At 43.1% G+C, this 22,760-nt stretch overlaps 1 pseudogene; it reads right to left on the bottom strand.

The window, feature by feature from the left end:
- Positions 1–21,560, bottom strand: part of LOC133632351 (protein NipSnap homolog 1-like) — a 302,488-nt pseudogene extending 280,928 nt beyond the window's left edge.
- Between the last annotated feature and the right edge of the window lie 1,200 nt (positions 21,561–22,760).

Here is a 22,760-nt window from a genome sequence, read left to right on the forward strand (position 1 = left end):
CCGCACGTTCAGCAAGAAACACGTTTTAAAGCTAGTTTTATTCATGGCGCGCGGACGCCCAGCAGGCGCTATCTGAAGGCACTTTACACGCTCCTCAGAGAGCCGACTGAAGCTCACGTCAGGAAACCATCGAGGAAAAAGCCAACCTCCAAGTTGGCATGTGACCTCTCACTCCTCATACATCGCTAGCCATTCCAAATATGTGCTAATGAAGCATAGCATGTACAGCATAACAATACAGCGTACTTAATGACACAAGATGGCTTCGCTACAACTTGCAGCAAGGCCAACACAATAGTGACGGGGAGTGTTATTGCAACTGGAACAAACCGTAACAAAAGTCACTTTCATCGCAACTGTTGACGCAAAATCAGAGAAGAACGTCAACCTCGAGCTACGCAGGAGAGTTTGGAGGGGGAGGAGCTAGCTGACATGGAGCGTCAAGATTTTGCATTTTCATGGGCGTTTGTCACCTTCACTGCAAATGTTGATGCGAAATCAGAGGGGAACGTCGATTTAAAGCTACGTAGAAGGGTTTGGAGGGGAAGGAGCAAGCTGGTTTAGCACAGGGTTCACAATCCAGGTTTTTTACAGTGTCAAGATTTGGTATTTTAATTGGCATTTGTCACATTTACTGCAAATGTTGATGCGAAATCAGAGAAAAACGTTGATTTAAAACTATGCAGAAGGAATTGGAGGGGGAGGAGCGAGCTGGCATGGCATAGGGTGAATAATCCAGGCATTATTAGAGTGTCAAAATTTGGCATTTTAATGGGCATTTGTCATTTTCACTGCAAATGTTGATGCGAAATCAGAGGGGAACAACGATTTAAAGCTACACAGAAGGGTTTGGAGGAGGAGGAGGAGCAAGCTGGTTTAGCGCAGGGTTCATAATCCAAGTTTTCTTTAGAGTGTCAAGATTAGGCATTTTTATGGGCATCTGTTACTATCATCACAAGTGTTGACGTGAAATCAGAGGAGAACGTCAATTTTAAGCTACGCAGGAGATTTTGGGGGCGGAGGAGCGGTCTGACATGGTTTAAGGTGCACAATCCAGGCTTTTTTAAAGCGTCAAGATTTGGTATTTTAATTGGCATTTGTCACTTTCACTGCAAATGTTGATGCGAAATCAGAGGGGAACGTCGATTTAGAGCAACGCAGAAAGGTTTGGAGGGGAAGGAGCAAGCTGGTTTAGCGCAGGGTTCATAATCCAGGTTTTTTAGAGTGTCAAGATTTGGCATTTTAATTGGAATTTGTCCTTTTCACTGCAAATGTTGATGCGAAATCAGAGGGGAACGTCGATTTAGAGCAACGCAGAAGGGTTTGGAGGGGGAGGAGCAAGCTGGTTTAGCGCAGGGTTCACAATCCAGGTTTTTTAGAGTGTCAAGATTTGGTATTTTAATTGGCATTTGTCACTTTCACTGCAAATGTTGATGCGAAATCAGAGGGGAACGTCGATTTAGAGCAACGCAGAAGGGTTTGGAGGGGAAGGAGCAAGCTGGTTTAGCGCAGGGTTCACAATCCAGGTTTTTTAGAGTGTCAAGATTTGGCATTTTAATTGGAATTTGTCCTTTTCACTGCAAATGTTGATGCAAAATCAGAGAAAAACGATTTAAAACTACGCAGAAGGAATTGGAGGGGGAGGAGCGAGCTGGCATGGCGTAGGGTGCATAATCCAGGCTTGATTAATAGATCAAGTTTAGGCATTTTAATGGGCATTTGTCACTTTAATCGCAAATGTTGATGCGAAATCAGAGGAGAACGTCAACTTTGAGCTAAGCAGGAGAGTTTGGAGGGGGGGGAGCGAGCTGACATGGCCTAGGGTGAATAATCCAGGCATTATTAGTGTCAAGATTTGGCATTTTTATGGGTGTTTGTCACTTTCACTGCAAATGTTGATGCGAAATCAGAGGAGAACATTGATTTAAAGCTACACAGAAGGGTTTGGAGGAGAAGCAAACTGGTTTAGCACAGGGTGCATAATCCAGGTTTTTTTAGAGTGTCAAGATTAGGCTTTTTTATGGGCATCTGTTACTATAATCACAAGTGTTGACGCAAAATCAGAGGAGAACGTGAATTTTAAGCTACGCAGGAGATTTTGGGGGCGGAGGAGCGGTCTGACATGGTTTAAGGTGCACAATCCAGGCTTTTTTAGAGCGTCAAGATTGGTATTTTTATGGGCGTTTGTCACCTTCACTGCAAATGTTGATGCGAAATCAGAGAAAAACGTTGATTTAGAACTACGCAGAAGGAATTTGAGGGGGAGGAGTGAGCTGGCATGGCATAGGGTGCATAATCCAGGCTTGATTAATATATCAAGTTTAGGCATTTTAATGGGCATTTGTCACTTTCACTGCAAATGTTGATGCGAAATCAAAGGGGAACGTCGATTTAGAGCAATGCAGAAGGGTTTGGAGAGGAAGGAGCAAGCTGGTTTAGCGCAGGGTTCATAATCCAGGTTTTTTTAGAGTGTCAAGATTAGGCATTTTTATGGGCATCTGTTACTATCATCACAAGTGTTGACGCGAAATCAGAGGAGAACGTCAATTTTGAGCTACGCAGGAGGGTTTGGGGGGGAGGGGGGAGGAGCGGGCTGACATGGTTTAAGGTGCACAATCCAGGCTTTTTTAGAGTGTCAAGATTGGTATTTTTATGGGCGTTTGTCACCTTCACTGCAAATGTTGATGCGAAATCAGAGAAAAACGTTGATTTAGAACTACGCAGAAGGAATTTGAGGGGGAGGAGTGGGCTTTTGTCACTTTCATCGCAAATGTTGATGCGAAATCAGAGGACGTCAACTTTGAGCTAAGCAGGAGAGTTTGGAGGGGTAGGAGCGAGCTGACATGGCCTAGGGTGAATAATCCAGGCATTATTAGAGTGTCAAGATTTGGCATTTTTTTGGGCATTTGTCACTTTCACTGCAAATATTGATGCGAAATCAGAGGGGAACATCGATTTACAGCTACGCAGAAGGGTTTGGAGGAGGAAGAGCTAACTGGTTTAGCACAAGGTTCACAGTCCACATTTTTTTAGAGTATCAAGATTAGGCATTTTAATGGGCATTTGTCACTTTCATTACAAATGTCGATCCGAAATCAGAGGAGAACATCAACTTTGAGCTACGCAGGTGGGTTTGGAGGGGGAATAGCGATCTGACATGGCCAAGGGTGCATAATCCAGGCATTATTAGAGTGTCAAGATTTGGCATTTTTATGGGAGTTAGTCACTTTCACTGCAAATGTTGATGTGAAATCAGAGGGGAACGTCGATTTAAAGCTACGCAGAAGGGTTTGGAGGAGAAGGAGCAAGATGGTTTAGCACAGGGTTCATAATCCAGGCTTGATTGAAGCATCAAGATTAGGCATTTTAATGGGCATTTGTCACTTTCATCGCAAATGGCGATGCGAAATCAGAGGACAACTTCAACTTTGAGCTACGCAGAAGGGTTTGGAGGGGTAGAAGCGGTCCAACATAGTGTAGGGTGCATAATCCATGCTTTATTAGTGTGTGAAGATTTGGCATTTTTATGGGGATTTGTCACTTTCACTGCAAATGTTGATGTGAAATCAGAGAAGAACGTAAACTTTGAGCTATGCAAGAGGGTTTGGAGGAGGAGTGAGGCTACGTAGTGTAAAGTGGATAATCTAGGTTTAATTAAAGCATCAAGATTAGGCATTTTTATGGGCATCTGTCACTTACATCACAAATGTTGATGCGAAACCAGAGCAGAACTTCAATCTCGAGTTGCGCAGGAGGGCTTGGAGGGGGAGGAGCGATCTGACATGGCGTGGGGTCCATAATGCAGGCTTTATTAGAGCGTCAATATTAGGCATTTTTTATTGGCATCTGTCACTTTCACTGCAAATGTTAATGCGAAATCAGAGGGGAACGTCGATTTGAAGCTATGCAGAAGGGTTTGGAGGGGGAGGAGCAAGATGGTTTAGTGCAGGGCTCATAATCCAGGTTTGTTCAAAGTGTCAAAATTAGGCATTTTTGGGGGCATTTATTACTTTCAGCGCAAATCCTGACACGAAATCAGAGGAGAACGTCAATTTTGAGCTACGCGGGAGGATTTGGAGGAGGAGCAATCTGACATGGCCTGGGGTGCATAAACCAGGTTTTATTAGAGGGTCCAGATTAGGCATTTTTTATTGGCATCTGTCACTTTCATCACAGATGTTGACACGAAATCAGAGAAACACACACTTCAAGCTACGCAGGAGGGTTTGGAGGGGGAGGAGCCAGCCAGCGTAGCGTATGCTGCATAATCCAGGCATTATTAGAGCGTCAAGATTAACGTTTACATGAATTGTGTTTATTTTTCATTATTTACTGTTTGTCTGGAAACGTAACCCCGGAAGTAAGAAATGAATAATGACGATTGTGAGGTGGAAAACATTCCATTTGCAGTCAACAACTGACAAATGTTTATTGTCTGCTGTGTGTCAACATGTGTTCCGCCAAGTCGTCGCCGCCACCGAAGGTTTTGTCGCAGAGCGAGCAGGAGTACACGTTTTTCCCCGTGTGCCTCTTCTCGTGGGCTAGCATGTACGCCTTTTGGGTGAACCTTTTGTCGCAGACCGAGCAACAATAAGGTCTTTCCACCGTGTGCGTTTTGGTGTGCGACACCATGTTGGACTTTTGGAAGAACCTTTTGCCGCAGAGTGGGCAGCTGAAAGGTCTCTCCCCCGTGTGCGTTCTCACGTGCGACACCATGGTCGACTTTTGGAAGAAGCGTTTGCCGCAAATGGAGCAGCAGAAAGGTTTCTCTCCCGTGTGCGTTCTCATGTGTGTCACCAGATTGGCGTTCCGGGAGAACCGCCGGCCACAAACGGAGCAGGTGTATAGTTTCTCCCCCGTGTGCGTCCTCATGTGGGACAGCATGTTGACCTTCTGGGCAAATCTTTCGCCGCAGACCGAGCAGATAAAGGGTTTTTCTCCCGTGTGCGTTCGCATGTGCACTCTCATGTTTGCCTTCTGAGTGAACCGTTTGTGGCAAACTGAGCAACTAAAGGGTTTTTCATAGTGGGACTGCATGTGCAAACTCAAGTGGCACTTGTAAGTGAAGCTTTTAGCACAAACGGAGCAGCTAAAACGTTCTTTACCTGCCGGCCCTTTTGAAAATTTGAAGGGTTTGTTAGCCCTCACGGGGGGGTCGCCGTCTTCAGCTGCTGTCGTCATGTGACTTTGACAAAGTGACGACTCGGGTGCTTCCACTTCATGGACTTCGGTCTTCACGGAGACACCAGTCAGTTGCGATCCGGTGCGATCCTCCTCCTCCTCCTCCTCCTCCTCCTCCGGCCCGAGAAGACAGTCTCCGTTCGGAGTGATCCAGAGTTCCTCCTCTTCCTCTTTAATGTGAGGGGGCTGTGGGTCCTCCTTCTCCAAAGTGGCGCTCCCCAGCTGCGGCGGAGGGTGACGTTCTTCTTGGCGAGCGATCAGCTGCTGGACGTCTGCAGCACGTAACAACACAAAGTGCCAGTTACCTGCCTCATGATCTCTGTGTCCTGATACTTAATCTTCCATTTTCTGCCATTTTTTTTACACAACTGTTATTTTAGCGATGTGCCGACAAAGCTAAAGTTAGCTTCCAATTCGCCAGTCTCTGATTTGAATGGCGGTCGATACTGAGAGTCGACACCAGACTGATACTTTAAACTTAAAATGTTATGATAACTGTATAAATGTGTCACGAGTGCTAAATAACGGCAACAACAATGTAAACAAATATGGGAATAATCAGTATAACAAGGTTTATGGTTAGTGAAACCTCTGATATGTTGGATTTGATGAAGTTCACATTGAACCCTTTTCAAGACCTCATCAAAAACCACTGGATTTAAACATTTCCGAGTCTGGGCAACATTATCCTACAGACCGCGACGATTCATAAAAACACAGTTTTAAAAAAACAAAGAAACCTGGACTGATGTGGTCTACATGCTTGAAATACTGGTTTTATACATCTTTAAGTACGTTTGGATTCTGGACCTGGACTAATGTGGTCTACATGCTTGAAAAACTGGTCTTATACATCTTTAAGTACGTTTGGATTCTGGACCTGTACTAATGTGGTCTACATGCTTGAAAAACTGGTCTTATACATCTTTAAGTACATTTGGATTCTGGACCTGGACTAATATGGTCTACATCAGGGGTCACCAACGCGGTGCCCGCGGGCACCAGGTAGCCCGTAAGGACCAGATGAGTAGCCCGCTGGCCTGTTCTAAAAATAGCTCAAATAGCAGCACTTACCAGTGAGCTGCCTCTATTTTTAAAATTGTATTTATTTACTAGCAAGCTGGTCTCACTTTGCCCGACATTTTTAATTCTAAGAGAGACAAAACTCAAATAGAATTTGAAAATCCAAGAAAATATTTTAAAGACTTGGTCTTCACTTATTTTTTTTACTTTGCTTCTTATAACTTTCAGACAGACAATTTTAGAGAAAAAAATACAACCTTAAAAATGATTTTAGAATTTTTAAACACATATACCTTTTTACCTTTTAAATTCCTTCCTCTTATTTCCTGACAATTTAAATCAATGTTCAAGTAATTTTTATTTATTTATTGTAAATAATAATAAATACATTTTAATTTAATTCTTCATTTTAGCTTCTGTTTTTTCGATGAAGAATATTTGTGAAATATTTCTTCAAACTAATCATGATTAAAATTCAAAAAAATTATTCTGGCAAATCTAGAAAATCTGTAGAATCAAATTTAAATCTTATTTCAAAGTCTTTTGAATTTCTTTTAAAATTTTTGTTCTGGGGAAAATCTAGAAGAAATAACCATTTGTCTTTGTTAGAAATATAGCTTGGTCCAATTTGTTATATATTCTAACAAAGTGCAGATTGGATTTTAACCTATTTAAAACATGTCATCCAAATTCTAAAATCAATCTTAATCAGGAAAAATTACTAATGATGTTCCATAAATTCTTTTTTTAATTTTTTCAAAAAGATTCGAATTAGCTAGTTTTTCTCTTCTTTTTTTCGGTTGAATTTTGAATTTTAAAGAGTCGTAATTGAAGATAAACTACGTTTCAAAATTTAATTGTCATTTTTTTCGTGTTTTCTCCTCTTTTAAACCGTTCAATTAAGTGTAAATATCATTAATTATTAATAATAACATAGAGTTAAAGGTAAATTGAGCAAATTGGCTATTTCTGGCCATTTATTTAAGTGTGTATCAAACTGGTAGCCCTTCGCATTAATTAGTACCCAAGAAGTAGCTCTTGCTTTCAAAAAGGTTGGTGACCCCTGCTCTACATGCTTGAAAAACTGGTCTTATACATCTTTAAGTACGTTTGGATTCTGGACCTGGACTAATGTGGTCTACATGCTTTGAAAAGGGTTTCAATGTGACTTTATAATATTTTCAGAAATAAATTAAAGGTGTCACAAACCTTCCATCTATCTTCTTCCGCTTATCCGAGGTCGGGTCGCGGGGGCAGCAGCCTAAGCAGGGAAGCCCAGACTTCCCTCTCCCCAGCCACTTTGTCCAGCTCCTCCCGGGGGATCCCGAGGCATTCCCAGGCCAGCCGGGAGACATAGTCTTCCCAACGTGTCCTGGGTCTTTCCCGTGGCCTCCCACCGGTCAGAACCTGCCCTAAACACCTCCCTAGGGAGGCGTTCGGGTGGCATCCTGAGCAGATGCCCGAACCACCTCATCTGGCTCCTCTCCATGTGGAGGAGCAGCGGCTTTACTTTGAGCTCCTCCCGGATGACAGAGCTTCTCACCCTATCTCTAAGGGAGAGACCCGCCACCCGGCGGAGGAAACTCATTTGTACCCGTGATCTTGTCCTTTCGGTCATAACCCAAAGCTCATGACCATAGGTGAGGATAGGAACGTAGATCGACCGGTAAATTGAGAGCTTTGCCTTCCGGCTCAGCTCCTTCTTCACCACAACGGATCGATACAGCGTCCGCATTACTGAAGACGCCGCACCGATCCGCCTGTCGATCTCACCATCCACTCTTTCCTCACTCGTGCACAAGACTACCAGGTACTTGAACTCCCCCACTTAGGGCAAGATCTCCTCTCCAACCCGGAGATGGCACTCCACCCTTTTCCGGGCGAGAACCATGGATTCAAACTTGGAGGTCCCAGTGGCTTCACACTCGGCTGTGAACCGATCCAGTGAGAGCTGAAGATCCTGGCCAGATGAAGCCATCAGGACCACATCATCTGCAAAAAGCAGAGACCTAATCCTGCAGCCACCAAACCAGATCCCCTCAACGCCTTGACTGCGCCTAGAAATTCTGTCCATAAAAGTTATGAACAGAATGGGTGACAAAGGGCAGCCTTGGCGGAGTCCAACCCTCACTGGAAACGTGTCCGACTTACTGCCGGCAATGCGGACCGGGCTCTGACACTGATCCTACAGGGAGCGGACCGCCAAAATCAGACAGTCCGATACCCCATACTCTCTGAGCACTCCCCACAGGACTTCCCGGGGTACACGGTCCAATGCCTTCTCCAAGTCCACAAAACACATGTAGACTGGTTGGGCAAACTCCCATGCACCCTCAAGGACCCTGCCGAGAGTACAGAGCTGGTCCACAGTTCCACGACCAGGACGAAAACCACACTGTTCCTCCTGAATCCGAGGTTTGACTATCTCCAGTACACCTGAATAGACCTTACCGGGAAGGCTGAGGAGTGTGATCCCACCAGAGTTAGAACACACCCTCCGGTTCCCCTTCTAAAGAGAGGAACCACCACCCCGGTCTGACAATCCAGAGGTCACAAACCTTGAATTCTGTTATATTGTTTTTGACTAGGGCAGTCAAAATTACAGAGTTAACTGATGTGATTAATCCCAAAAGATGATGCATGAATCATGACCACACTGCGATTAATCACTTCATTCTGCTCCTTTACCTTAACCGCTACACGGCACGTTCCGAGATGACAACATTGCATTTGTGCACAAATATTAGCGCCTTTTCATGATCTGATCAACGCAAGCGAGTGATCACCAGTGATTAATCACGATTAATCCAATTCCAAAATTAGATTAATCTGCTTAAATTGGACAGCCCTAGTTTTTACATGTATTTGTTTTTTTGTCATTATTTTTGCACAAGTGACAAATGACTCAATTCACACAACATTTCAAGAGAACGGTATCAGTCCGGTGTCGACTGTCAGTATCGGCCACCAGGCTGGCGAGTCAGAAGCTTGTGGTGTGCTTTTATTTTTTAAAGGCAACAGGATGTGTTAAGTGTGAGGAAGAAAACATTTGTGTGTCCCTCCACCCTCTGCCACGACTATAAAGAGTACCATTATTCTGTAGAATTGTTGTAAGTACACCTCTGCATAACATTGTATTTATTTTAACATTAAAGAATTAGTTTATTTTTATTTTTATTTCAACTATGAACGTTTTTTGACCGACTTGAACCTATTGATTGATGGCGAAAATGAGGATGATATTGGTGTTATTGCGCCGGTATCGCCCTGTGCTGTGGTCATCCAGTACTTTCATCACAAATGACGCAAAATCAGAGAACAAAGTCAACTTTTAGCGACGCAGGAGGGTTTGGAGGGGGAGCAGCGAGCTGACATGGAGTGGGGTGCATGATCCAGGCTTTATTAGAGCGTCAAGATTAGCATTTTTATTGGCATCTATTACTTTCACTGCAAATGTTGATGTGAAATCAGAGGGGAACGTTGATTTAAAGCTACGCAGAAGGGTTTGGAGGGGGAGGAGCTAGCTGGTTTAGTGCAGGGTTCATAACCCAGGTTTGTTTAAAGTGTCAAGATTAGGCATTTTTTGGGGCATTTGTTACTTTCACCGCAAATGTTGACACGAAATCAGTGGAGAACATCAATTTGAGCTGCGCAGGAGAATTTGGAGGGGATGAGCAAACTGGTTTACTGCAGGGTGCATAGTCCAGGTTTTTTTAGAGTGTCAAGATTTGGCATTTTTATGGGCATCTGTTGCGTTCATCGCAAACTTTGACGCAAAATCAGAGCAGAACTTAACTTTTAGCGACGCAGGAGGATTTGGAGGGGGAGGAGCGACCTGACATTTATTAGCGTGTCCAGATTAGGGATTTTTTATGTGCATCTGTCACTTTCATCACAGACGTTGACGCGAAATCAGAGAAGAAAGTCAACTTTTAGCGACGCAGGAGGGTTTGGAGGGGGAGGAGCGATCTGACATGGAGTGGGGTGCATGATCCAGGCTTTATTAGAGCGTCAAGATTAGGCATTTTTTATTGGCATCTATTACTTTCACTGGAAATGTTGATGCGAAATCAGAGGGGAACGTCGATTTAAAGCTACGCAGAAGAGTTTGGAGGGGGAGGAGCTAGCTGGTTTAGTGCAGGGTTCATAATCCAGGTTTGTTTAAAGTGTCAAGATTAGGCATTTTTTGGGGCATTTGTTACTGTCACTGCAAATGTTGACAGGAAATCAGAGAGAACGTCAATTTTGAGCTACGCAGGAGGATGAGCAAACTGGTTTACTGCAGGGTGCATAGTCCAGTTTTTTTTAGAGTGTCAAGATTTAGCATTTTTATGGGCATCTGTTACTTTCATCGCAAATTTTGACGCGAAATCAGAGCAGAACTTTAACTTTTAGCGACGCAACAGGGTTTGGAGGGGGAGGAGCGAGCTGACATTTATTAGCGTGTCCAGATTAGGGATTTTTTATGTGCATCTGTCACTTTCATCACAGATGTTGACGCGAAATCAGAGAACAAAGTCAACTTTTACCGACGCAGGAGGGTTTGGAGGGGGAGGAGCGAGCTGACATGGAGTGGGGTGCATAATCCAGGCTTTATTAGAGCGTCAAGATTAGGCATTTTTTATTGGCATCTATTACTTTCACTGCAAATGTTGATGTGAAATCAGAGGGGAACGTTGATTTAAAGCTACGCAGAAGGGTTTGGAGGGGGAGGAGCTAGCTGGTTTAGTGCAGGGTTCATAACCCAGGTTTGTTTAAAGTGTCAAGATTAGGCATTTTTTGGGCATTTGTTACTTTCACCGCAAATGTTGACACGAAATCAGTGGAGAACATCAATTTTGAGCTGCGCAGGAGAATTTGGAGGGGGATGAGCAAACTGGTTTACTGCAGGGTGCATAGTCCAGGTTTTTTTAGAGTGTCAAGATTTGGCATTTTTATGGGCATCTGTTGCGTTCATCGCAAACTTTGACGCAAAATCAGAGCAGAACTTAACTTTTAGCGACGCAGGAGGATTTGGAGGGGGAGGAGCGAGCTGACATTTATTAGCGTGTCCAGATTAGGGATTTTTTATGTGCATCTGTCACTTTCATCACAGACGTTGACGCGAAATCAGAGAAGAAAGTCAACTTTTAGCGACGCAGGAGGGTTTGGAGGGGGAGGAGCGAGCTGACATGGAGTGGGGTGCATGATCCAGGCTTTATTAGAGCGTCAAGATTAGGCATTTTTTATTGGCATCTATTACTTTCACTGGAAATGTTGATGCGAAATCAGAGGGGAACGTCGATTTAAAGCTACACAGAAGAGTTTGGAGGGGGAGGAGCTAGCTGGTTTAGTGCAGGGTTCATAATCCAGGTTTGTTTAAAGTGTCAAGATTAGGCATTTTTTGGGGCATTTGTTACTGTCACTGCAAATGTTGACAGGAAATCAGAGGAGAACGTCAATTTTGAGCTACGCAGGAGGATGAGCAAACTGGTTTACTGCAGGGTGCATAGTCCAGTTTTTTTTAGAGTGTCAAGATTTAGCATTTTTATGGGCATCTGTTACTTTCATCGCAAATTTTGACGCGAAATCAGAGCAGAACTTTAACTTTTAGCGACGCAACAGGGTTTGGAGGGGGAGGAGCGAGCTGACATTTATTAGCGTGTCCAGATTAGGGATTTTTTATGTGCATCTGTCACTTTCATCACAGATGTTGACGCGAAATCAGAGAACAAAGTCAACTTTTACCGACGCAGGAGGGTTTGGAGGGGGAGGAGCGAGCTGACATGGAGTGGGGTGCATAATCCAGGCTTTATTAGAGCGTCAAGATTAGGCATTTTTTATTGGCATCTATTACTTTCACTGCAAATGTTGATGTGAAATCAGAGGGGGACGTCGATTTAAAGCTACGCAGAAGGGTTTGGATGGGGAGGAGCTAGCTGGTTTAGTGCAGGGTTCATAACCCAGGTTTGTTTAAAGTGTCAAGATTAGGCATTTTTTGGGGCATTTGTTACTTTCACCGCAAATGTTGACACGAAATCAGTGGAGAACATCAATTTTGAGCTACGCAGGAGAATTTGGAGGGGGATGAGCAAACTGGTTTACTGCAGGGTGCATAGTCCAGGTTTTTTTAGAGTGTCAAGATTTGGCATTTTTATGGGCATCTGTTGCGTTCATCGCAAACTTTGACGCAAAATCAGAGCAGAACTTAACTTTTAGCGACGCAGGAGGATTTGGAGGGGGAGGAGCGAGCTGACATTTATTAGCGTGTCCAGATTAGGGATTTTTTATGTGCATCTGTCACTTTCATCACAGACGTTGACGCGAAATCAGAGAAGAAAGTCAACTTTTAGCGACGCAGGAGGGTTTGGAGGGGGAGGAGCGAGCTGACATGGAGTGGGGTGCATGATCCAGGCTTTATTAGAGCGTCAAGATTAGGCATTTTTTATTGGCATCTATTACTTTCACTGGAAATGTTGATGCGAAATCAGAGGGGAACGTCGATTTAAAGCTACGCAGAAGAGTTTGGAGGGGGAGGAGCTAGCTGGTTTAGTGCAGGGTTCATAATCCAGGTTTGTTTAAAGTGTCAAGATTAGGCATTTTTTGGGGCATTTGTTACTGTCACTGCAAATGTTGACAGGAAATCAGAGGAGAACGTCAATTTTGAGCTACGCAGGAGGATGAGCAAACTGGTTTACTGCAGGGTGCATAGTCCAGTTTTTTTTAGAGTGTCAAGATTTAGCATTTTTATGGGCATCTGTTACTTTCATCGCAAATTTTGACGCGAAATCAGAGCAGAACTTTAACTTTTAGCGACGCAACAGGGTTTGGAGGGGGAGGAGCGAGCTGACATTTATTAGCGTGTCCAGATTAGGGATTTTTTATGTGCATCTGTCACTTTCATCACAGATGTTGACGCGAAATCAGAGAACAAAGTCAACTTTTACCGACGCAGGAGGGTTTGGAGGGGGAGGAGCGAGCTGACATGGAGTGGGGTGCATGATCCAGGCTTTATTAGAGCGTCAAGATTAGGCATTTTTTATTGGCATCTATTACTTTCACTGGAAATGTTGATGCGAAATCAGAGGGGAACGTCGATTTAAAGCTACGCAGAAGAGTTTGGAGGGGGAGGAGCTAGCTGGTTTAGTGCAGGGTTCATAATCCAGGTTTGTTTAAAGTGTCAAGATTAGGCATTTTTTGGGGCATTTGTTACTGTCACTGCAAATGTTGACAGGAAATCAGAGGAGAACGTCAATTTTGAGCTACGCAGGAGGATGAGCAAACTGGTTTACTGCAGGGTGCATAGTCCAGTTTTTTTTAGAGTGTCAAGATTTAGCATTTTTATGGGCATCTGTTACTTTCATCGCAAATTTTGACGCGAAATCAGAGCAGAACTTTAACTTTTAGCGACGCAACAGGGTTTGGAGGGGGAGGAGCGAGCTGACATTTATTAGCGTGTCCAGATTAGGGATTTTTTATGTGCATCTGTCACTTTCATCACAGATGTTGACGCGAAATCAGAGAACAAAGTCAACTTTTACCGACGCAGGAGGGTTTGGAGGGGGAGGAGCGAGCTGACATGGAGTGGGGTGCATAATCCAGGCTTTATTAGAGCGTCAAGATTAGGCATTTTTTATTGGCATCTATTACTTTCACTGCAAATGTTGATGTGAAATCAGAGGGGAACGTTGATTTAAAGCTACGCAGAAGGGTTTGGATGGGGAGGAGCTAGCTGGTTTAGTGCAGGGTTCATAACCCAGGTTTGTTTAAAGTGTCAAGATTAGGCATTTTTTGGGGCATTTGTTACTTTCACCGCAAATGTTGACACGAAATCAGTGGAGAACATCAATTTTGAGCTACGCAGGAGAATTTGGAGGGGGATGAGCAAACTGGTTTACTGCAGGGTGCATAGTCCAGGTTTTTTTAGAGTGTCAAGATTTGGCATTTTTATGGGCATCTGTTGCGTTCATCGCAAACTTTGACGCAAAATCAGAGCAGAACTTAACTTTTAGCGACGCAGGAGGATTTGGAGGGGGAGGAGCGAGCTGACATTTATTAGCGTGTCCAGATTAGGGATTTTTTATGTGCATCTGTCACTTTCATCACAGATGTTGACGCGAAATCAGAGAACAAAGTCAACTTTTACCGACGCAGGAGGGTTTGGAGGGGGAGGAGCGAGCTGACATGGAGTGGGGTGCATAATCCAGGCTTTATTAGAGCGTCAAGATTAGGCATTTTTTATTGGCATCTATTACTTTCACTGCAAATGTTGATGTGAAATCAGAGGGGGACGTCGATTTAAAGCTACGCAGAAGGGTTTGGATGGGGAGGAGCTAGCTGGTTTAGTGCAGGGTTCATAACCCAGGTTTGTTTAAAGTGTCAAGATTAGGCATTTTTTGGGGCATTTGTTACTTTCACCGCAAATGTTGACACGAAATCAGTGGAGAACATCAATTTTGAGCTACGCAGGAGAATTTGGAGGGGGATGAGCAAACTGGTTTACTGCAGGGTGCATAGTCCAGGTTTTTTAGAGTGTCAAGATTTGGCATTTTTATGGGCATCTGTTGCGTTCATCGCAAACTTTGACGCAAAATCAGAGCAGAACTTAACTTTTAGCGACGCAGGAGGATTTGGAGGGGGAGGAGCGAGCTGACATTTATTAGCGTGTCCAGATTAGGGATTTTTTATGTGCATCTGTCACTTTCATCACAGACGTTGACGCGAAATCAGAGAAGAAAGTCAACTTTTAGCGACGCAGGAGGGTTTGGAGGGGGAGGAGCGAGCTGACATGGAGTGGGGTGCATGATCCAGGCTTTATTAGAGCGTCAAGATTAGGCATTTTTTATTGGCATCTATTACTTTCACTGCAAATGTTGATGTGAAATCAGAGGGGAACGTCGATTTAAAGCTACGCAGAAGAGTTTGGAGGGGGAGGAGCTAGCTGGTTTAGTGCAGGGTTCATAATCCAGGTTTGTTTAAAGTGTCAAGATTAGGCATTTTTTGGGGCATTTGTTACTGTCACTGCAAATGTTGACAGGAAATCAGAGGAGAACGTCAATTTTGAGCTACGCAGGAGGATGAGCAAACTGGTTTACTGCAGGGTGCATAGTCCAGTTTTTTTTAGAGTGTCAAGATTTAGCATTTTTATGGGCATCTGTTACTTTCATCGCAAATTTTGACGCGAAATCAGAGCAGAACTTTAACTTTTAGCGACGCAACAGGGTTTGGAGGGGGAGGAGCGAGCTGACATTTATTAGCGTGTCCAGATTAGGGATTTTTTATGTGCATCTGTCACTTTCATCACAGATGTTGACGCGAAATCAGAGAACAAAGTCAACTTTTACCGACGCAGGAGGGTTTGGAGGGGGAGGAGCGAGCTGACATGGAGTGGGGTGCATAATCCAGGCTTTATTAGAGCGTCAAGATTAGGCATTTTTTATTGGCATCTATTACTTTCACTGCAAATGTTGATGTGAAATCAGAGGGGGACGTCGATTTAAAGCTACGCAGAAGGGTTTGGATGGGGAGGAGCTAGCTGGTTTAGTGCAGGGTTCATAACCCAGGTTTGTTTAAAGTGTCAAGATTAGGCATTTTTTGGGGCATTTGTTACTTTCACCGCAAATGTTGACACGAAATCAGTGGAGAACATCAATTTTGAGCTACGCAGGAGAATTTGGAGGGGGATGAGCAAACTGGTTTACTGCAGGGTGCATAGTCCAGGTTTTTTTTAGAGTGTCAAGATTTGGCATTTTTATGGGCATCTGTTGCGTTCATCGCAAACTTTGACGCAAAATCAGAGCAGAACTTAACTTTTAGCGACGCAGGAGGATTTGGAGGGGGAGGAGCGAGCTGACATTTATTAGCGTGTCCAGATTAGGGATTTTTTATGTGCATCTGTCACTTTCATCACAGACGTTGACGCGAAATCAGAGAAGAAAGTCAACTTTTAGCGACGCAGGAGGGTTTGGAGGGGGAGGAGCGAGCTGACATGGAGTGGGGTGCATGATCCAGGCTTTATTAGAGCGTCAAGATTAGGCATTTTTTATTGGCATCTATTACTTTCACTGCAAATGTTGATGTGAAATCAGAGGGGAACGTCGATTTAAAGCTACGCAGAAGAGTTTGGAGGGGGAGGAGCTAGCTGGTTTAGTGCAGGGTTCATAATCCAGGTTTGTTTAAAGTGTCAAGATTAGGCATTTTTTGGGGCATTTGTTACTGTCACTGCAAATGTTGACAGGAAATCAGAGGAGAACGTCAATTTTGAGCTACGCAGGAGGATGAGCAAACTGGTTTACTGCAGGGTGCATAGTCCAGTTTTTTTTAGAGTGTCAAGATTTAGCATTTTTATGGGCATCTGTTACTTTCATCGCAAATTTTGACGCGAAATCAGAGCAGAACTTTAACTTTTAGCGACGCAACAGGGTTTGGAGGGGGAGGAGCGAGCTGACATTTATTAGCGTGTCCAGATTAGGGATTTTTTATGTGCATCTGTCACTTTCATCACAGATGTTGACGCGAAATCAGAGAACAAAGTCAACTTTTACCGACGCAGGAGGGTTTGGAGGGGGAGGAGCGAGCTGACATGGAGTGGGGTGCATAATCCAGGCTTTATTAGAGCGTCAAGATTAGGCATTTTTTATTGGCATCTATTACTTTCACTGCAAATGTTGATGTGAAATCAGAGGGGGACGTCGATTTAAAGCTACGCAGAAGGGTTTGGATGGGGAGGAGCTAGCTGGTTTAGTGCAGGGTTCATAACCCAGGTTTGTTTAAAGTGTCAAGATTAGGCATTTTTTGGGGCATTTGTTACTTTCACCGCAAATGTTGACACGAAATCAGTGGAGAACATCAATTTTGAGCTACGCAGGAGAATTTGGAGGGGGATGAGCAAACTGGTTTACTGCAGGGTGCATAGTCCAGGTTTTTTTAGAGTGTCAAGATTTGGCATTTTTATGGGCATCTGTTGCGTTCATCGCAAACTTTGACGCAAAATCAGAGCAGAACTTAACTTTTAGCGACGCAGGAGGATTTGGAGGGGGAGGAGCGAGCTGACATTTATTAGCGTGTCCAGATTAGGGATTTTTTATGTGCATCTGTCACTTTCATCACAGACGTTGACGCGAAATCAGAGAAGAAAGTCAACTTTTAGCGACGCAGGAGGGTTTGGAGGGGGAGGAGCGAGCTGACATGGAGTGGGGTGCATGATCCAGGCTTTATTAGAGCGTCAAGATTAGGCATTTTTTATTGGCATCTATTACTTTCACTGCAAATGTTGATGTGAAATCAGAGGGGAACGTCGATTTAAAGCTACGCAGAAGAGTTTGGAGGGGGAGGAGCTAGCTGGTTTAGTGCAGGGTTCATAATCCAGGTTTGTTTAAAGTGTCAAGATTAGGCATTTTTTGGGGCATTTGTTACTGTCACTGCAAATGTTGACAGGAAATCAGAGGAGAACGTCAATTTTGAGCTACGCAGGAGGATGAGCAAACTGGTTTACTGCAGGGTGCATAGTCCAGTTTTTTTTAGAGTGTCAAGATTTAGCATTTTTATGGGCATCTGTTACTTTCATCGCAAATTTTGACGCGAAATCAGAGCAGAACTTTAACTTTTAGCGACGCAACAGGGTTTGGAGGGGGAGGAGCGAGCTGACATTTATTAGCGTGTCCAGATTAGGGATTTTTTATGTGCATCTGTCACTTTCATCACAGATGTTGACGCGAAATCAGAGAACAAAGTCAACTTTTACCGACGCAGGAGGGTTTGGAGGGGGAGGAGCGAGCTGACATGGAGTGGGGTGCATAATCCAGGCTTTATTAGAGCGTCAAGATTAGGCATTTTTTATTGGCATCTATTACTTTCACTGCAAATGTTGATGTGAAATCAGAGGGGAACGTTGATTTAAAGCTACGCAGAAGGGTTTGGATGGGGAGGAGCTAGCTGGTTTAGTGCAGGGTTCATAATCCAGGTTTGTTTAAAGTGTCAAGATTAGGCATTTTTTGGGGCATTTGTTACTTTCACCGCAAATGTTGACACGAAATCAGTGGAGAACATCAATTTTGAGCTACGCAGGAGAATTTGGAGGGGGATGAGCAAACTGGTTTACTGCAGGGTGCATAGTCCAGGTTTTTTTAGAGTGTCAAGATTTGGCATTTTTATGGGCATCTGTTGCGTTCATCGCAAACTTTGACGCAAAATCAGAGCAGAACTTAACTTTTAGCGACGCAGGAGGATTTGGAGGGGGAGGAGCGAGCTGACATTTATTAGCGTGTCCAGATTAGGGATTTTTTATGTGCATCTGTCACTTTCATCACAGACGTTGACGCGAAATCAGAGAAGAAAGTCAACTTTTAGCGACGCAGGAGGGTTTGGAGGGGGAGGAGCGAGCTGACATGGAGTGGGGTGCATGATCCAGGCTTTATTAGAGCGTCAAGATTAGGCATTTTTTATTGGCATCTATTACTTTCACTGCAAATGTTGATGTGAAATCAGAGGGGAACGTCGATTTAAAGCTACGCAGAAGAGTTTGGAGGGGGAGGAGCTAGCTGGTTTAGTGCAGGGTTCATAATCCAGGTTTGTTTAAAGTGTCAAGATTAGGCATTTTTTGGGGCATTTGTTACTGTCACTGCAAATGTTGACAGGAAATCAGAGGAGAACGTCAATTTTGAGCTACGCAGGAGGATGAGCAAACTGGTTTACTGCAGGGTGCATAGTCCAGTTTTTTTTAGAGTGTCAAGATTTAGCATTTTTATGGGCATCTGTTACTTTCATCGCAAATTTTGACGCGAAATCAGAGCAGAACTTTAACTTTTAGCGACGCAACAGGGTTTGGAGGGGGAGGAGCGAGCTGACATTTATTAGCGTGTCCAGATTAGGGATTTTTTATGTGCATCTGTCACTTTCATCACAGATGTTGACGCGAAATCAGAGAACAAAGTCAACTTTTAGCGACGCAGGAGGGTTTGGAGGGGGAGGAGCGAGCTGACATGGAGTGGGGTGCATGATCCAGGCTTTATTAGAGCGTCAAGATTAGGCATTTTTTATTGGCATCTATTACTTTCACTGCAAATGTTGATGTGAAATCAGAGGGGGACGTCGATTTAAAGCTACGCAGAAGGGTTTGGATGGGGAGGAGCTAGCTGGTTTAGTGCAGGGTTCATAACCCAGGTTTGTTTAAAGTGTCAAGATTAGGCATTTTTTGGGGCATTTGTTACTTTCACCGCAAATGTTGACACGAAATCAGTGGAGAACATCAATTTTGAGCTACGCAGGAGAATTTGGAGGGGGATGAGCAAACTGGTTTACTGCAGGGTGCATAGTCCAGGTTTTTTTAGAGTGTCAAGATTTGGCATTTTTATGGGCATCTGTTGCGTTCATCGCAAACTTTGACGCAAAATCAGAGCAGAACTTAACTTTTAGCGACGCAGGAGGATTTGGAGGGGGAGGAGCGAGCTGACATTTATTAGCGTGTCCAGATTAGGGATTTTTTATGTGCATCTGTCACTTTCATCACAGACGTTGACGCGAAATCAGAGAAGAAAGTCAACTTTTAGCGACGCAGGAGGGTTTGGAGGGGGAGGAGCGAGCTGACATGGAGTGGGGTGCATGATCCAGGCTTTATTAGAGCGTCAAGATTAGGCATTTTTTATTGGCATCTATTACTTTCACTGCAAATGTTGATGTGAAATCAGAGGGGAACGTCGATTTAAAGCTACGCAGAAGAGTTTGGAGGGGGAGGAGCTAGCTGGTTTAGTGCAGGGTTCATAATCCAGGTTTGTTTAAAGTGTCAAGATTAGGCATTTTTTGGGGCATTTGTTACTGTCACTGCAAATGTTGACAGGAAATCAGAGGAGAACGTCAATTTTGAGCTACGCAGGAGGATGAGCAAACTGGTTTACTGCAGGGTGCATAGTCCAGTTTTTTTTAGAGTGTCAAGATTTAGCATTTTTATGGGCATCTGTTACTTTCATCGCAAATTTTGACGCGAAATCAGAGCAGAACTTTAACTTTTAGCGACGCAACAGGGTTTGGAGGGGGAGGAGCGAGCTGACATTTATTAGCGTGTCCAGATTAGGGATTTTTTATGTGCATCTGTCACTTTCATCACAGATGTTGACGCGAAATCAGAGAACAAAGTCAACTTTTACCGACGCAGGAGGGTTTGGAGGGGGAGGAGCGAGCTGACATGGAGTGGGGTGCATAATCCAGGCTTTATTAGAGCGTCAAGATTAGGCATTTTTTATTGGCATCTATTACTTTCACTGCAAATGTTGATGTGAAATCAGAGGGGAACGTTGATTTAAAGCTACGCAGAAGGGTTTGGATGGGGAGGAGCTAGCTGGTTTAGTGCAGGGTTCATAATCCAGGTTTGTTTAAAGTGTCAAGATTAGGCATTTTTTGGGGCATTTGTTACTGTCACTGCAAATGTTGACACGAAATCAGTGGAGAACATCAATTTTGAGCTACGCAGGAGAATTTGGAGGGGGATGAGCAAACTGGTTTACTGCAGGGTGCATAGTCCAGGTTTTTTTAGAGTGTCAAGATTTGGCATTTTTATGGGCATCTGTTGCGTTCATCGCAAACTTTGACGCAAAATCAGAGCAGAACTTAACTTTTAGCGACGCAGGAGGATTTGGAGGGGGAGGAGCGAGCTGACATTTATTAGCGTGTCCAGATTAGGGATTTTTTATGTGCATCTGTCACTTTCATCACAGACGTTGACGCGAAATCAGAGAAGATTGTCAACTTTTAGCGACGCAGGAGGGTTTGGAGGGGGAGGAGCGAGCTGACATGGCCTAGGGTGAATAATCCAGGCATTATTAGAGTGTCAAGATTAGGCATTTTTATGGGCATCTGTTATTTTCATAGCAGATGTCGACGTGAAATCAGAGGGGAACGTCGATTTCAAACTAGCAGAAGAGTTTGGAGGGGGAGGAGCTAGCTGGTTTAGTGCAGGGTTCATAACCCAGGTTTGTTTAAAGTGTCAAGATTAGGCATTTTGATGGCATTTTCTAGTTGTATCGATCTGCAGTTTTGCCCCATCTCCATCCATCCATTTACTACCGCTTGTCCCTTCTCCATCATCTAGTAAAATGTCTTCCCACCAAACGGACAACAAAGTCTTTACATTGGAATATGATTTAATGATTGAATGCAGAAGTAAACATACCTTCAAGGTGCAGCACGACGTGAGTCTTGCTAGCATCTTCCAGCTGTTGTCGATGTCGCTCCTTCTCCTCTCTCGTTCTAGAAAGTTCCTCCTCGTACGACGCGATCGTTCTTTCGAACAGCGCGAATATTTCATCGGCCGCCGCCATTAATCGATCCTGCACGAGCTCTTTCAACATTTTGGGTGTTGTTGTTTTTTTTTTTGAGGGGCGACGACAGCGCAACACAACAGCCCGGAAGCGTCGCTGACTTCCGCCCTTTTTCTTCTTCGATGGTTTTTGAGTCAGCCAAGTCAGACACGGCGCACCGCTGGCGCCATCTACTGGCGGCGTCGAAGACCGGAAATACACCGGAAACGTTTTTAGTAAAAAAAATAAAAAAATACACAAAAAAGACTAAGAATACAGATTGAAAATATTCAAACTAATTGAGGAACTTCGACGTATTGCAATATTTCAAACAAAAATGTTGCACAATTAACATCTTAATGTTGATTGTTAATCATTTAAAAAATAAAGAATCGCAAACAAATATTAAATAAATAAAACCTAAATGATATATGCATGTATAAATTACATTACTACAATAAAGTATGACGTCACAGGAAGTATTCAAACTTTTCAAAGTTGTCCACAACAGTACTTTGGAATTATTCCAGAGAAGCACAAAAAGCACTGATAATAGTACTAGAAAATACTACATAATAGTACTAGAAAATACTACATAATAGTGCTTGTAAATACAACATAATAGTACTTGAAAATACTACATAATAGTACTTGAAAATACTACATAATAGTGTTTGTAAATATTACATAATAGTGCTTGTAAATACTACATACTAATACTTGAAAACACTACGTAACAGTATGTGTAAATACTACATAATAGTACTTGTAAATACTATATAATAGTACTTGAAAATACTACATAATAGTACTTGAAAATACTACATAATAATACTTCAAAACACTACATAACAGTATGTGTAAATACTACATAATATCACTTGTAAATACTACATAATGGTACTTGTAAATACTACATAATAGTACTTGTAAATACTACATAATAGTACTTGTAAATAATACATAATAGTACTTGTAAATACTACATAATAGTGCTTGTAAATACTATATAATAATACTTGAAAATACTACATAATAGTATTTGAAAATACTACATAATAGTACTTAAAAAATACTACATAATAGCACTTGAAAACACTACATAATAGTACTTGTAAATACTATGTAATAGTACTTGAAAACACTATATAATAGTACTTGTAAATACTACATAATAGTACTTGAAAATACTACATAATAGTACTTGAAAACACTACATAATAGCACTTGTAAATACTATGTAATAGTACTTGAAAACACTATATAATAGTACTTGTAAATACTACA

Source organism: Entelurus aequoreus, linkage group LG17, assembly GCF_033978785.1.
Source record: "Entelurus aequoreus isolate RoL-2023_Sb linkage group LG17, RoL_Eaeq_v1.1, whole genome shotgun sequence".
Taxonomy (NCBI): domain Eukaryota; kingdom Metazoa; phylum Chordata; class Actinopteri; order Syngnathiformes; family Syngnathidae; genus Entelurus; species Entelurus aequoreus.